Source organism: Fundulus heteroclitus, unplaced genomic scaffold, assembly GCF_011125445.2.
Source record: "Fundulus heteroclitus isolate FHET01 unplaced genomic scaffold, MU-UCD_Fhet_4.1 scaffold_46, whole genome shotgun sequence".
Classification (NCBI taxonomy): domain Eukaryota; kingdom Metazoa; phylum Chordata; class Actinopteri; order Cyprinodontiformes; family Fundulidae; genus Fundulus; species Fundulus heteroclitus.
Window position 1 is genome coordinate 2,528,730 of NW_023396879.1, and position 12,159 is coordinate 2,540,888.

Consider the following 12,159-nt stretch of genomic DNA (forward strand, 5'->3'; position numbering starts at 1 on the left):
TGAGAACCTGGGATTCTGAACCACGGTGATGGGAGACACGGTTCCCCTGAAAGAAATGTTCAAATGGTCCATTTTATTTACCAGAACTAACCATTTCATCACTAATGTAGTTAAATATATGGATTGTGGGAAACGTGGCATGTGTGGTTGAAATTAACTAAAAAGTAGCATCATCTATATTAAGGTTTTTTTATTTAAAAGGTGCAAAATAAAACTATAACTGTGAACATGAACCAAATAAACTGTGGAGGAAACAAAAGCTTTTGAATATCATATATTCTTGTGAGACACAGATGAAGAAAAGGGTGATGGGTTTAGGATCTGAATCAGGTTCCCGTCTCATTGTTGTTGCTGTTGTGTTCCACTGCCTCCGGAGTTTGGGGCCTGCAGGAGGAGCCGGTCGGCTGGAATCGGGGCGAGGGGGTTGGGATATGGACCGGGTTTCCTCGTGTTGCTGTGCTGCCTGACCTTGGGGGTTCTGCTCTCCACCAACCTGATGATGCGGATCACCTCCTGGGTTTGGGGGCTGGGTTCCCCTCTGGGGTATCTGTTGGGATTAATGTTTATACTTCATTAACCGATTTATCTTGTTATGATGTAGTAATGTAAGCTTCTGATATAATCATATTACTCACATGATAGCTTAATCATGTCTGTGCGAAGAAACAGAAGACACTCTGTTTCTTCCCTTCCTGAAACAAGAAGACTTAGCTACAAGATTATGTGCTGACTGGACGTAATTACTCAGCTGTGTATCTTTGTTGACAACTGAGGCTGTAAACTACCTGTTCCCCCAGCCTTCAGTACAGCCTCAGTACTGTAACTAGGGAAACGCACCAAACTTAATAAAATTGAGGAGAACGCTGAGACCGGCAGAGTGGGTTGGAGATTGTAACTGTACGGTCTCTTCCCACTCTCCTCGAGAACGAAACCAAACTAATTGTCTTTGTGCCTTTCTTTCCCTGTTTATATGATGTTTTAGGTAATTAGACCTGACATTAACGTGGTCCTTCGAGCCGGATACCAACATACCTGAAGATACTGGTGGACGCGGGTGAAATCCAGAAAGACTGTGGCCACAGCAGGACTGAAGAGTCCTTCAGACCCTTTAACGGGACTGGGTTTCCTCCCGTCCCCTAGGATTCTGAAGGTTGACGGTGATCCGAGGGATTAAGGCACAAAGGAGGACGGCGGAGTCCTGTACATTTCGTAAGTAGGTTTTCATTAAAGCAAAAACCTGAGTGAAAAAGACAATATAGAGTAAAATAAGTTCCTACCAGGGGAGCAGGCCCCCGAAACTGTCTGTGGTAAAAGTAGGATATTTTACGTCTATAAAAGAAGTGGAACTAGTTCAGGTAAATAGGCCTTAAAAGTGTGACTGAGAAGTGTGATTAGGGGGTCGTGGCCTAGTGGTTAGAGCAGCGCGCTTGCACTCAGAGAAGGATGCAAATACCCGGTTCAATCCCCAGCGCCTGCACTCTGGGTCCCTGAGCAAGACCCTTAACCCCTGATTGCTCCCCAGGCGCCACACATGGCAGCCCACTGCTCCCCAAGGGGATGGGTTAAAAGCAGAGAACACATTTCATTGTAATGTATGTTTCAATGACAATAAAGACGATATTACTATTACTACTACTAGAAGAAGAAGTTTTGTAGGCAGGAAGATAATGAAACATGGCCCGTAGGGCAAGGTCATGTTCAAATAAAAATAGGAAGAACCAAAGAAAAAACAGATGGAAGTTTTGATGAATACAGAGTAAGGATGACCGCTGTGTTCAAAATACATTCAGGTCTGAATAAGGAACAAAACGCCCAAAGTCCCTATCAGCAGCAGTTAAAGAACACTCTGCATGCAGGCTCAAGTAACGCAATACAGCAATGGGTAAATCAACATTACATACGCATGGCGTCTGGTAAACCAGAAGATTACATTAATCATGCACTCCATGCAGAAAAAGTAACTAAAGATAAAGAACGACAAAAAACTAGAACAAAGTCAGACACCTTCCTCTCAGAAGAAGTGTTTTATCAAGGCCATAGAGCCCATCGCGATAACAGAGGCAGGGGCAGAGGCCGAGGAGGGAGAGGAAGAGTCCACGGTCGTCCTAAATTATCAAATAAATGTTGGGAGTGTGGACAGGTGGGACACATCCAAAGAGATTGCCCTAATCCAAAGCAAGGGAGAAACCATTTAGCATGACTAACCGATGCAAAAAAAATGCAAAAGAACCCCCAGAGGAAGAAGTAATGCTAAATCTGTATGAACTATTTTTGGTAGGGGAATTAAACCAGAAATCAACATACTGGTAAAACAGGAAAGAAATGACATTTTTATGTGACACCGGAGCGTGCAGAACCACCTGCAGAGAACATATACCATTCTGTAAATTCAGTTATGAAACCATTCTGGTCAGAAATGCAAGTGGAACCACTAATATGCAATCTACTGTGATTTTTTTTTTTTTAGAGTGATTTCTTGAGTGACTTTTTTTCAAGCTGTATGCAAATGAAATTTTGTTCTGTACACACTTTGTGCATACAGAATGACAATAAAGATATCTATCTAATAGGGCCCCAGTCACCACTCCAGTAACTCTGGACTGTGTCAATGCCAATGTCAAATGCAAATCTTATACATTCCCAGCTGCCCAGTTAATCTCTTGGGAAGAGATGGTTTGTATAAATTAGGATTAGCCTGGTGCCCACAGGCCCCTCCCTGGGCTGCCACCTTACCGTGGTGGAGGGGTTTGAGTGTCCCAATGATCCTAGGAGCTATGCTGTCAGGGGCTTTAAGCCCCTAGCAGGGTCACCCAAGGCAGACAGGTCCTAGGTGAGGGACCAGACAAAGCGCAGCCCAAAACTCCCCTTATGATGAGTACGATTGTTGGACCTCGTGTTCCCTCGCCCGGACGCGGGTCACCGGGGCCCCACTCTGGAGCCAGGCCTGGAGGTGGGGCACGTTGGCGAGCGTCTGGTGGCCGGGCTTTTGCCCATGGAGCCCGGCCGGGCTCAGCCCGAAGAGGAGACATGGGTCCCCCTTCCGATGGGCTCACCACCTGTTGGAGGGGCCAAAGGGGTTGGGTGCAATGTGTAACGGGTAGCAGTGGAGGGCGGGGACCTTGGCGTTCCGATCCTCGGCTGCAGAAGCTGGCTCTTGGGACGTGGAATGTCACCTCTCTGGTGGGGAAGGAGCCTGAGCTTGTGCGCGAGGTTGAGAGGTTCCGACTAGAGATAGTCGGACTCACCTCGACGCACCGCTCTGGCTCCGGAACCAGTCTCCTTGAGAGGGGCTGGACATTCTTCCACTCTGGAGTTGCCCATGGTGGGAGGCGCCGAGCTGGGGTTGGCATACTTGTTGCCCCCCATCTCGGTGCCTGCACGTTGGGGTTTTCCCCGGTGAACGAGAGGGTGGCCTCCCTCCGCATCCGTGTGGGGGGACGGGTTCTGACTGTTGTTTGCGCTTATGCGCCAAACAGCAGTTCAGATTACCCACCCTTTTTGGAGTCCTTGGAAGGGGTACTGGAGAGTGCCCCTCCTGGGGACTCCCTCGTTTTGCTGGGGGACTTCAACGCTCACGTGGGCAATGACAGTGGGACCTGGAGGGGCGTGGTTGGGAGGAATGGCCCACCTGATCTGAACTCGAGTGGTGTTTTGTTGTTGGACTTCTGTGCTCGTCATGGATTGTCCATCACAAACACCATGTTCAAGCATAAGGGTGTCCATATGTGCTCTTGGCACCAGGACAACCTAGGTCGCAGTTCAATGATCGACTTTGTTGTCGTTTCATCTGACCTGCGGCCGCATGTCTTGGACACTCGGGTGAAGAGAGGGGCGGAGCTCTCCACCGACCACTACCTGGTGGTGAGTTGGCTCCGATGGCGGGGGAGGAAGCCGGTCCGACCGGGCAGGCCCAAACGTACTGTGAGGGTTTGCTGGGAACGTCTGGCGGAGTCCCCTGTGAGGCGGAGCTTTAACTCCCACCTCCGGGAGAACTTTAAACACGTCCCGAGGGAGGCGGGGGACATTGAGTCTGAATGGACCATGTTCCACGCCTCTATTGCTGAGGCGGCTAGTCGGAGCTGTGGCCGCAAGGTTGTCGGTGCATGTCGTGGCGGCAACCCTCGAACCCGCTGGTGGACACCAGCGGTGAGGGAAGCCGTCAAGCTGAAGAAGGAGTCCTATCGGGCTTTTTTGGCCTGTGGGACTCCGGAAGCAGCTGATGTGTACCGGCAGTCGAAGCGGCAGGCGGCTCGGCTGGTCGCCGAGGCAAAAACTCGGGCGTGGGAAGAGTTCGGAGAGGCCATGGAGAAAGACTTCCGTACGGCTTCGAAGCGATTCTGGTCCACCATCCGGCGTCTCAGGAGGGGGAAGCAGTGCAGTACCAACACTGTTTACAGTGGGGGTGGTGTGCTGCTGACCTCGACTCGGGACGTCGTGCGTCGGTGGGCGGAATACTTCGAAGACCTCCTTAATCCCACCAACACGTCTTCCATTGAGGAAGCAGAGCCTGAGGACTCTGGGTCGGGTTCTCCCATCTCTGGTGCTGAGGTTGCCGAGGTTGTTAAAAAGCTCCTCGGCGGAAAGGCTCCGGGGGTGGATGAGATTCGCCCTGAGTACCTTAAGGCTCTGGATGTTGTGGGGCTGTGTTGGTTAACGCGGCTCTGCAACATTGCGTGGACATCGGGGGCAGTTCCCCTGGATTGGCAGACTGGGGTGGTGGTCCCACTATTTAAAAAGGGGGACCGGAGGGTGTGTTCCAACTACAGAGGAATCACACTCTTAAGCCTCCCTGGTAAGGTCTATTCAGGGGTTCTGGAAAGGAGGGTCCGTCGGATAGTCGAATCTCGGATTCAGGAAGAGCAGTGTGGTTTTCGTCCTGGCCGTGGAACACTGGACCAGCTCTACACCCTCAGCAGGATTCTTGAGGGGGCATGGGAGTTTGCCCAACCAGTCTACATGTGCTTTGTGGATCTGGAGAAGGCATTCGACCGTGTCCCCCGAGGGATCCTGTGGGGGGTACTCCGGGAGTATGGAGTACCGGACCCTTTAATAAGGGCTGTCAGGTCTCTGTACGACCGGTGTCAGAGTCTGGTCCGCATTGCCGGCAGTAAGTCGGACTCGTTTCCGGTGAGAGTTGGACTCCGCCAAGGCTGCCCTTTGTCACCGATTCTGTTCATAACTTTTATGGACAGAATTTCTAGGCGCAGCCAAGGTGTTGAGGGGATCCGCTTTGGTGGCCTTAGGATTGCGTCTCTGCTATTCGCGGATGACGTGGTCCTATTGGCTTCATCAGGGCGTGATCTACAGCTCTCACTGGAGCGGTTCGCAGACGAGTGCGAAGCGGCCGGGATGAAAATCAGTGCCTCCAAATCCGAGACCATGGTCTTGAACCGGAAAAGGGTAGAGTGCCTTCTCCGGGTTGGGGAGGATGTCCTGCCCCTAGTGGAGGAGTTCAAGTATCTTGGGGTCTTGTTCACGAATGAGGGGAAGATGGAGCGGGAGATCGACAGGCGGATTGGTGCAGCGTCTGCTGTGAAGCGGGCGCTGTACCGATCCGTTGTGGTGAAGAGAGAGCTGAGCCAAAAGGCGAAGCTCTCGATTTACCGGTCGATCTACGTTCCTACCCTCATCTATGGTCACGAGCTTTGGGTCGTGACGGAAAGAACGAGATCCCGGATACAAGCGGCTGAAATGAGTTTTCTCCGTAGTGTGTCTGGGCTCTCCCTTAGAGATAGGGTGAGGAGCTCAGTCATCCGGGGAGGACTCAGAGTAGAGCCGCTGCTCCTCCACGTCGAGAGGAGCCAGTTGAGGTGGCTCGGGCATCTGGTCAGGATGCCTCCTGGACGCCTCCCTGGAGAGGTGTTCCGGGCACGTCCCACCGGGAGGAGACCCAGGGGAAGACCCAGGACACGCTGGAGGGACTATGTCTCTCTGCTGGGAACGCCTTGGGATTCCTCCTGAGGAGCTGGCCCAAGTGGCTGGGGAGAGGGACGTCTGGGCCTCCCTACTGAAGCTGCTACCCCCGCGACCCGACCCCGGATAAGCGGAAGACAACGGACGGACGGACGGACGGACTGGTGCCCACAGCAAATGAAAGCATTGTGTTAAAAACACAACATGAAGACATACTTGTACAAAGGGGGTTAGAAAATCCTCACTACTACTATACTCTGGACATCCCAAACACACCTCCACATAAGTCAGCCTCAGCCCTGAAACAGGAAGGGAGACAAGCTATAAACAAAATACAAGATGAAATGACAGAAACAGATCTGCATGTCACTCTCTGGTACAAAAACAGCCCAGGATCGGATCCAGGTTATGAAAAACAAGTTGAAAAGTGTACACCGGCAACAATAACAGTGGATTACCTCTACTCGGATGCTCAAAGCACAGCGGTAGCAGGAATAATCTTGCCAGAAAAAAACAAAAACTAAGAGGTTTAACAGAATGCATTTTCCTTCACGTGTGGTTTAAAAAAAAAAAAAAAAAAAAAACAGTGTTTAGAAACAGTTCGTGCACAAAGGGCAGAGGACTGGGGAAGCACCTCCAGTTAAATACATGGGCCAGTGCGAGCACAGGCCAAGAAAGCTTTGTTTTGGACCACGCCTGTACAGTTTGGGGTACATCTAGATGGAGAAACATCACAAACATGATCTATGATGAATTTAACGAAGAAAGAGGAGATTCTGTTAAAAGACCTACCACCTTCCCTCTGGTCCCAGGGTCCCACTGACCTGGGACTAGTTAAAGGAGCAGTACCAGTGCAAATAACACCCAAATCTGACTACAGACCCTGTCAGACAATATCCTTTGAAACCTGATGCGCAACAAGGAATTGAGCCAGTGATTAAAGATCCCCTTATGGCAGGAGTAATTGTTAAATGTGATGACCCACCATGCAACACTCCGATTTTTCCTGTGAAGAAAAAGGCCCCATCAGTCAGATGGAGGATGATCCTACAGGCAGTTAACAACACAGTAGTACAAAGAGCACCATGCGTATCTGATCCTTATACTCTTCACAATACTTTAAGACCAGATTCAACCTATTACACTGTTGTAGACATCAGCAACGCATTCTTTTCTGTGCCAGTGGACAAAACGAGTCAGTTCTGGTTTGCATTTACCTTTAAAGGTCAAAGATATACTTACACCAGGCTACCCCAAGGATACTGTGAAAGCCCAACTATCTATTCACAAGTAATGCCCGCAAGTATGGCAAAATTTAACCCTCCTGGAGGGAGCCAAATTCTGCTATACGTGGATGACGTGCCTTTACCATCTCCAAATAAGCAGAGTTGTTAAACAGATACAAAAGCCTTATCAGAACATTTAGCCAGCGAAGGCCATAAAGTCAGCAAAATCAAAACCTGTAACGAAAGCACAAATGATGTCCTTTTTAGGCCTCACAAACTACTGCAGAAACTGGATCCCAAATTACGCAGAAAAAGCAGCATACAAAAACTAATGTATGAACAAGAATTGAAAATGTCAGCACAATTAAACTGGACGGCAGAAGCAGAAAAAGCCTTTTGTGATCTAAAACAGGCCTTAGTTTCCAGCACCGCTCTAGTGTTGCAGGATTACAATAAACCGTTTATTCAAATGGTAGACTGCAAAGGCCATTACATGACTTCTGTTTTAGTACAGCAGCACGGTGCAAAAATGAAGCCAATTGCTTACTTTTCATCTAAAACTAGACAGTGTGGCCTGCACCTTCTGTCAGCAGCACTTGTCTGTCATGCATGGCCACACTGCTCTCACAACCGTATTTGAAAATAGAACGCTGCACCACTTTGAACCCAGCAACACTTATGCCGGTTCTGGAAGACGGCAGCAAGCATGACTGTCAACAATAGCTAAACAGTTGACTAAATCCAGACCAGATCTAAAAGATCAACCCTTAACCGAGGGACAAACTCTTTCCATTGATGGCTCATCAAGAAAAGACAACTACGGTAAAACACACACATGTTATGCTATTGTTACAGTAACAAAGTCTTAAAAACAGAAAAACTGCCATCAAACCACTCTGCTCAAACTGCAGAACTGGTAGCCCTCACAGAGGCTTGCAAATTAATGAAAGGAAAACAAGCCACTATTTACACAGCAGGCCAGCTGACAGCTTTGCTAGGGCCCGGGACAACGCAGTCTTTTTGCCCCCCCTCTACACCTGCCGCCAACACACACACACACACACACACACACACACACACACACCAAAAAAAGTCAACTTAACTGTGTACTTCATGCCCTGGAAATCTCTGCATTTTATACTGGATACTTTCAACCCATCTATTGGATTTAGTGCACTCGTTGATCTTTTCTTCATAAGAGAACTGCCAACATATGGCTTTTTTTGACCTGCTGTATATTAGCAAGTCCCTAAGCTTGATGTATCATATAACTGTTGACCTTTCGGGTTTTGTGATTTCTATTTTATTATTACAATTAAATAATAATAATAATAATGTTATGTTCAGTGTTTTGTTCGCTAATCCACTTCTTATATCTTTCAACCTTATGTAATTTTGTCTGTGTTGTGTGCACCTGCCTGTTGCTTTAATCCTATAAATGTCCCCGTCGTGGGATAAATAAAGGATTAGCTAATGTTATCTTATCTTAAATAACACTTTTTAATAGGATATATGTACTGGGTTCTTTCAAGGTCTTAATTACATTTTCTGTGTGGGCTCCAGTAACATATGATAGATAATATCTACTTTGAAAGTTAACATGAACTGCTGCTGAAGATGACCACTCTGATCTACCTGGATGTTCTCTGGAGGACTGAAACGCCTCAGTCAGTGACGTCAGTCTGTGGGTCTGTCAGGGCAATGACAGAAGTTTCGTCTCCACTCTCTGTTGCTTGACATTTTCTTGCTCATTGTTTTTCACGTGCTTAGATAAATTTGTTGTGTTTCCACTGAATTTAACCAGCTTTTTACAAAACATACAGCTTGATTTCATTTACGGTAATAAAATATAGCCAAACGGCGCTTCTTTCCCTCTTCATGTTTTTCCGCTCCTAAAGTCTCTCTCCCAGTGTGAAAAGGAGCCGCGCGGTTGTTTGTGTGTGTTGAGTGGAGATAGAGCAGAGTGGGCGGGCCAGGCTGAGCCTGCGTGCTGATTGGCTGGCGCCGCTGAGCCATGTACGAGAGGGGAGGGGGAGCAGTGACACAGACGCAGAGACTTTGTTGAAGCTGCTGCAGTCAGCACGCGCTGACTGCAGCAGCTTCAACAAAGTTTTGTCCCCCCACCCCACCCCCCTCTGTCCTGGGCCCGGGACAACTGACCCGTTGTCCCCCCCGTCGGCGGGCATGTACACATACAGTCAGTATGTATTTTCAACAGTTCACACTGTGAACTGAGGCAAGTTTCCATCTCTCAGCTACCCATTTCAAATAATTCACATGGACTTCATTGAATTAAATCAGAGTGAAGGGAAAAAGTATTGTCTAGTGATAATAGATGCCTTTTCTAAATGTATAGAACTGTTTCCAGCAAAGCACCCAGATGCAGTAAAAGTAGCTAAAGCTTTGTGCAAAGACATTACACCTAGATATGGTATAGCAGAAAAAAATCTACAGTGACAATGCCACTCATTTTGTAAACCAGGTGATCAAAAAGATAGGACAGTGCTTTCATTGTTCATATCATCCTCAAAGCGCAGGACTTGTGGACATTGAAAAACAGACTAAAAAGTGCATGGAAGAACAAGTAAGACCATGGACTCAGTGTCTAGACCTGGTCAAGCTACACTATAATATTACAACATCAGCAGGTTTAACCTCCTATGAGACATTGTATGGTAGGCAATACAGACTGCCATATTTTAAGAATAAATAGGAACTGAAAGTAGAAACTGATTTAGCAGATTATATGAGAAAAATGTTGGAAAAACAAACTGCACAGCACTGATGAGTTTCCCTCTGGGTCTCAACAGGAGATCCAGTTAGTGGAACCAGGGGACTGGGTGCTGATTGAAAGCATTAAGAGGAAACACTGGCAATCACTCAAGTGGGAAGAACCTTTTCAAATGCTTCTTACAGCAGTAAAAATAGCAGAAAGGTCCACCTGGATCCATTTATCTCATTGTAAAAAGGTCATTCAAGCTGAAAGCTCCGATAGGGGAAGTACTTATCAGTCCGATAATAGGGTGGACCCAAGACATTTAGAGTCGGGAAGATCTGAAAGTCAGTGAAGAAAAAGAGCATTACGGAACCAAGTAGAGGAATTCAGCTTGAATGACGCATTAAGCTGTATTACACTAAATAGGAAAAAATGAATACTCTTTTACTGCTAATCGTGTGTGTTTTCTTCAGTCTGGTAGAAACCACAATAGACTATTATGACAAATCACTCGAATTACCAACAACCTTTCCGAACCCATGTTTAGAAACAGAACATAGAAAAACAGAAGATCTGTATTTCTGTTAGTACAGTACAATATTTCAGGCAGTTCTGGTACTGGACATCAGCAAATTAAAGATGGGAGGCTACAGCGGAGATTCCTGGAAAGGGTACGATTGGTACTTGGACAGCACCGGCCTAAAACAGTCAGGACATTATTGGGGACATGTTTTTGCGATGGCCAGAAAGATCATATGGCCACTCCAATAGAGCTAAAATATGGAAAAGAAGAATGACAATGCATCTAGCAGGAAAATGTTTTTTTTTACATTCAGTACAACTAGTGAACCACTGCCAGAAAAACCTGAATCCTCCGGTCAATATATAGATCCTCCTTGTCATGTATTAATGCTTTGTATTTGGAGAGAACACAAACAGGACCCTTGTGTTCGTTTAGGATTTTGTCCTAATGTAACTGCCTTCAATGTAAACAAAATGTAATTACAAAATCTCTGAAGGAACACTCACACGGGGACCCAAAACAGATTCAGAGATGGTACCCTTAATAATAAACAGCCACCTTACTACCAATGAATGGTTTCAGGTCACAACAGGAGTCTCAGGACAAACAAACAACTGGCTGTTAATGGTAGAGCAAGCTGCTAACATGTCTGGACAAAGCTGCGTAGTGTGTATGGGTCCCAGGCCGCTACTCCAAGTTGTTCCAGCAGTAATGGATGCTGAATGTTTACTAGAGGTAATGAACAAAACTGTTCCAACTACCAACTGTTCACAATGGGGGAAAAAAATACCCTTTGGCTACAGCACAAGAACAAAAACCTTGTTCTTGAATCAGCATTGAATCAACATTGTGCTGGTGGTGTACTATCAACAAGAATATGGACAGAATAAATTACATTCATTACAATGTGCAACGACTAGGAAATTGGACACAGAGTGGTTTTGAAGCAGTACATGGACAACTGGCTGCGACTTTACTCATGACTTTTCAGAATAGAATTGCTCTAGACATGTTACTGGCAGAAAAAGGAGGAATCTGTGCAATTTTTGGTGAGCAATGCTGTACTTTCATTCCAAACAACACAGCCTCAGACGGCAGTCTCACTGTCGCCCTCGAAGGCCTACGGTCACTGAATGGTAGAATGAAGGAGCATTCCGGCGTGGACACGTCCATGTGGGACTCATGGTTGGATGTTTTTGGAAAATACCGCACCCTTATTTCATCGGTGCTTGTGTCCACAGCTGTGTTTGCCGCCATCTTGACTCTTTGCGGGTGCTGGTGCATCCTATGTCTTAGAGGTTTAACGCAGCAGTTAATAACTACTGCAATAGCTCCTCCGCAGGAACGGTATCCTCTTTTGGCTCCCAGTGACGATGCAGATGACCAGGCAGAAGAAGAAAATTGTAACAGAAAATGTTATTTGTCGACCATGTGTGAACTCACAACCCCTGCGAGTGTACGTGGTAATGTTGCTGTTACTCCATGATCTAGCAGCCGGAAATCGTTGAAGTGTCTGTTTAGGGAAAATTGTAATGGTATTTTACATCTGACATTATACCCCCTAGAGAGGGGGGAAATGTTGGGATTAATGTTTATACTTCATTAACCGATTTATCTTGTTATGATGTAGTAATGTAAGCTTCTGATATAATCATATTACTCACATGATAGCTTAATCATGTCTGTGCGAAGAAACAGAAGACACTCTGTTTCTTCCCTTCCTGAAACAAGAAGACTCAGCTACAAGATTATGTGCTGACTGGACGTAATTACTCAGCTGT